This window comes from Euprymna scolopes, chromosome 32 (genome assembly GCF_053919585.1).
Source record: "Euprymna scolopes isolate OS-2025 chromosome 32, ASM5391958v1, whole genome shotgun sequence".
Taxonomy (NCBI): Eukaryota; Metazoa; Mollusca; class Cephalopoda; order Sepiida; family Sepiolidae; genus Euprymna; species Euprymna scolopes.
Genome location: NC_136513.1, coordinates 29739001 through 29745000, shown reverse-complemented (window position 1 = coordinate 29745000; position 6000 = coordinate 29739001). Strand labels below are relative to the sequence as shown.

The window sequence follows — 6000 nt, the reverse complement described above, 5'->3', positions numbered from 1 at the left end:
AATTTGAAACTCGTTGCTACTTTTCATAAGATAATAATATTAAGTAAGTTTGATATCTACTGCTGGGATCTATCAATTTACAAATTCAAAATTGTTGAGATTAATATTTCAAATAGAAAAATTCTAGCTCAATATTTCTTTCACAACTTTTATTACGTTGGTTTTGTGCATCGCTATGAATTTTTCCTTCATAAATGCAGATTTATTAACCAGTAATGCTTTAAAAAAGACAGCAATTGTGTTCAAACTATAGTACTATACGTATTTGTGTGTTTGTGTGCAAGTGTATGATCTTTTCGTACTTGAAAATATATACACTTTTTTTTTGTTTCTCTGGATATGTAAATTATGAATCCGAAGATTAAGTAATGCAAGTCTTTATCCCATAAGTAGCTGGCATTTTTATACTTGTAATCGCGCATAATATTGCGTAATACACAGAAAATTACTTATTTTAGACATCTAATGCGATATTCTAGGAGATTATGAACTTATAAAATCGGCAGAAATGGTGACCTCTCTCTCTCTCTCTCTCTCTCATTTTCTCCTTTCTCTCTCTCTCTCTCTCGCTCTCTCTCTCTATATATATACATATATGCATACATATAAATATATATATCTTGCTCTCTCTCTCTCTCTCTCTCTCTATATATATATATATATATATATATATATATATATATATATATATATATATATATGGTAATATCTATACTATTGAAATCTCATATATTTGGTTTTATGGAACGAAACGTCATGAAAACTTGAAGGTTTTATTTAAGATTACAATAGTTTTCTATGGTTACAATTTCTTAACAATTAGTAAAAATAGCAACTATGTTTCTAATCAGTAAAATATCCTCAAATTTGCATATATATATATAAATATATATATACATATATATATATATATATATATATATATATATATATATATATATAATGGAAAGCAGCTTTTAATTAGTTTTGCTATATTACTCCACCACGCCAATCATCTATATCCAAACACCTTTATTTGCCCTGGTAGACACCTCCAAAGATTTTTCTACCCTATCTCTTTTCCTTTGCTTTATAAAAATGAAAACAAAAATATTGCCACATATTACCTAGCATATAGTATACTGTGGACTCCAGTATTATAGCCATATAACTACCCACCCGGGTCACCCCTTTAGCCTTACATCACCAACATAATATCCCTCCCAAAAGTATACACTAATTCATACTGCTGTTGACATCTCGCTTGCACCTGTAAAAAAAATGCCCCTCCATAGATAATATACACCTTACACGCCGTTAAATTAGAACCACCACACATCCAATTATGCCCCAACTTCAACCCTCAACATATCCTACATACATTAAGACTATGATAAAGACTCTATGCACCTTTCTGCACTGCACTATATATAATTCGCTCCTCCTTTATTTAGAATTCGAACCCCCAACATCATGTATAATTTTAATTTGTTTTGATCTATTTCGTTCCTAATGAATCCAACGATCGATGCTGCATCCCCACTATTTTACCTAGCATCTTCTCTATTCTTCTGATGAGAAGCATAAGGCTTAAAAATGGATTGGCATAAAGAGTCCCTTCTATCTCCCAATTAATCGATTTATTCGCTTATTGAATAAATGAACCAATCTATATCCACCAATATATAGTTCTGTCACTTCATTTCCCAATTCTATTGGTTTCATATATATATATATATATATATATATATATATATATATATATATATATATATATATATATATAATAAATTCCACAGTCAAACAACGTTGTAGCCCACAAGAGCCATGACAGTCAAAGAACCGGAAGTCCAAGACTCGAGTTTCGCCCTCATTTGGGCTCATCAGTTAGACACATCCGAACTGAGGATTCGAAACCCGAGCCTCTTGCATGAAAGGCAAGTACTTTACCAACTGAGCAAACGCCCTGTGCACAGGAATTTCTATTCTAACCCTAACCCTAACCCTAACCCACACAGATCAAGCAAACCGCGCCGAAATCCGACCTATTTCGTCTCAACAAGGGACGCGGTCATCCAACCATCTAATAAACACAAGTCAATGTCTCACAAGTAGGAGTTTTAACTCGAAAGAACGATGCCATCCAGCAATGCTAATCAAGCGAGCATATATACATATATATATACACACACACACACACACACATATATATATATGCATATTTACATACATACATAGAGTAAGTAATCAGAAGATGAAAATCACAATTTTCAAGAATATAGATTTTCTCAAGTTTTTAGAATAAAATATAATGTATTTTTATATACAAAAAGAAAATAATTGTTTTTTTCTTTCTTTAACCTCATTCGTAATTTTCTATTTTACTTTATTTTAATTTATTAAAACATAAAATTATTGACTTAGTTTTTATTTTATATTATTGACTTAGTTTTTATTTTATATTTTTAAATATTTCCAAGAATATCAGCCTTACACATGACTAAACTGCTAGCATTAGTTTGGTGTCTTTAACTGTCCCCCGCCACTCTTTTTGCTGATGAGCAGACTTTGTTATTAAAACACAACATTTTTTGTCCAAGAATTGTCAATATTCATGGCCAATTTATACAAAATGAATATCGTTTCTGAAATAATCGTACAACTTAGTGGATTTTGTTTGTTTTCTCTTAAGAAACTGATTTTGAATTCCAAATTATGAATCTATATCTATACATGTAGAACTTATTATATACATGCATTACACTGAGCACTGTTTTCTTTTAATAAGATTAATACATTTATTAGTACATTAAAATAAACTAGACTCTAGGTCTAATTCCCATATATATATATATATATATATATATATATATATATATATATATATATATATATATATATATATAATTCCCTTATATATATACACACATATATACACATATTTATATACATATATGTATATATATATATATATATGTGTGTGTGTGTGTGTGTGTGTGTGTATATGTTTGTGTGTGTGTGTGTCTGGGTGTGTGTATGATTTTAGGTTTATTCTTTCCCTTACTATACTTACTATAGGTATTGATTAATGAACCCAGCAGAACTCACCACGTCTGAACTCTGGATAAATATTTAGGAAGCAAAATGTGTATATAAACATTCGTTTTACGTTTTTGTATTGTCAATTAGCATTTACAAGTTTCCTTTTCTCCGAAAAAAAAAATCCCAATGGATTAAAGAAGCAATTTTCCTATACCTTTAATATCTGAGGTGAAATGCGATATCACAGGCGTTAAAATAAAAGCGTCGATTAGAGAATATAATTTCTCGTAATCATATGTTCTTGGAATTGTGATTAAAATGGAATATGAGTAGAGATGCGCAGATGTTGATGCTATGCTTTTCTCTTGAATTCTGTAATTACCATCGCGAAACCTTATATAAAAAACACACCCATTAACACGTACACACACACACACACACACACACACACACACACACACACATATATATATATATATATATATATATATATATATATATATATATATATATACTATCAGTTCCGCCAGACTTTCCTCGGGCCCTATGTACTATTCATAAGGTTATGTGCATATGTATATATTAAAAAGTGTGAATATGTAAAGTAATGTCTTTCCGTATAATAGTCTTCCTTAACTATCACAGAGAAAAGATAAGCAGACATTTTCACATTTATAGATATATGAATAGATAGATAGATTGATTGGATGCAATATATAGTAATGATTAAAAAGTATTAAAAACAAAAAGACTCATGCGCCACCACCGAGAATCGAAACCAAAACGTTCAGCTCACGATTTATTTTGCCTTTGCCGTCAATGACTGGGCTATGATCATAATGCAAGGCTAAAAATTAAAACAGGAAATAATAGCTACTATGTTATGCATTCTTAATGCCGGCGTTCGACCTTCACCTGGCAAATTTCTTTTTTTTTTATTTTCAGATTTTGCACCGATTATTCCAGGCTAAAACCCAAACATAAAGTTTTGCATGGATTCAAATACCTTATATATGAAGTTTTATGTCTGTAGATCTAAAACCCTAGGAGGAGTTTGGTAGGCAACATTTGTTAAACAAATCTATATACGTATCCATAAATGTATATGGAAACAATTTTTTTGTTTACTGTAAACATTTTACGCAGATATTATGCAAGTATAAATCATGTAGAATATCTGCGTGAATATAATTACATCTAACTCTTAACTAAATATGACTATCCCATTAGAAAACGGAAGCCACCGATAGGGAATTAATAAAAATGAATGCTTAAATAATATGCAAATTAGCTCGATCTTTTGCTGGTGAATGCAATCCCACAACCTATATATGAGAAAACTGTATTTTCTTTTTAAATAAATAGAATAAAGGGGTTTTAATATGAATATCAATACACACAAAAGAAAAACGAATTCATAGGAGTAAAGATATAGATATATGGAGAGACGGAAAGATAACTATATAAGGATGTTCTTACTGTCTTAATTATTAGGATTATCATTAACATCATCATTGTTATTATATAAGCATAATATACTATATTATCTCATATATGTTTAATCTCTCATGTAGACGCACTCTTCGTTGGCGGTCGGCCTGTCACGATCGTTGAAATATTATGTTTAAAACATTGTAATTTCTCAAACACAATTTAACGGAGGACGCACAGATTGTCGCGTTTTAATTCTCGCTTGGGGTAGTTGTTGGTCGAGCCGCAATGATGACTTATGCAACAGTGAATCTACATGTACTGTATGCGAATGAATATAAATGCTCCCTTCCCTGGGTTTTGCATATCGGGGAGTGAAATAACAAACTGCCGCTAGGAAAAAAAAGAATAATCTCTGTGTACAAAAATAGAGCTCAGGCGATTGAACAATTATAAAACATTGTTAATTCGCATTTTCGTCTTAGAAGCCACAGATGAGGTAACGGTGAGAAAGGCTGATTTTCTCCTAAACGGCCGCGTTTCAATCTGAACTTTCATAAGCCGCACTGATGAGCCGTTATACAACGAAACAGCATTAGATGTGGATGACTATATACATGTGTGTATGTATATAATGCTCTTGTTTCTGTCATTATTATCGTTTACAGTAAATTATTATTTTTATATTGGTGATAATGATAATATATTTTGTAATTCTAGTATAATCACTGTTTGCATTTTGTAATAATGCGATTAATTTTAATGTTATCATTTTAAATAATCGTTATTATACGTACTAACATCACCTTCGTACATCTCATGCTCCCTAGCGATTAAATTTATGAAAACAAGACCATTGCAAGCACACTCAAAATGTATCACTGGATTGCCACGAATAACAAAGCTTTGTGCAGCGTGATGAAAACAAAATTTTCGGCCATAGTTATGATCTTTGGTATCATGCAACATCACATCTTCGAAGATGACGTGAGAGTAAACAACAAAGTGTACCCGGATGTAGTGAAGAGTGTGTTGATCCCCTGATGCGATCAGGTGGCCACAGGCAGACCTTGGGCGTGGCAGCAGGGCTCGGTGCTAGCTTATATGTACAAAGAGACACAGGATTGGTTTAAGAAAAAGTGCTACTATTTAGTATGAATCTCTCACTGCCCCCCTCCCCCGACCTGAGCCGGCTGGGCTACTTCGTTGTGTCATGCGTGGAGAATATCATTAACATTTCCCCCCCCACTAACATCAAAGTTAGCCTGATCGCCGACATCCGACGCGTATTCAACGGGATATCGCTTGAGTGTATGAAAGGGCATGTTCCCAGTTTCATACCAGTATCGACGCGATTATTGAGGTTGAAGGCGGCCACATTGAATCAAGTAATCTGAATTGATTTTTTCAATTAAAATTTTAAATAAAGCTGTAGTGTTGTTTTCTTAAGAGGGCATATTTCTCATCCACCCTGTTGCACAAAATTAGATTAATTAATATCATAATATAGCTCCATTTTACACAGACAGATAGAATACTCCCATTAGG

The 6000-nt window shown here is 32.1% G+C and overlaps 1 protein-coding gene across 1 annotated transcript in view; it reads right to left on the bottom strand.

Moving 5' to 3' along the window:
• The window catches only part of LOC145256105 (general transcription factor II-I repeat domain-containing protein 2-like), a 780669-nt gene that overhangs the window by 520520 nt on the left and 254149 nt on the right, over positions 1-6000 (bottom strand). The gene's annotated exons all lie outside the window — the stretch shown is intronic.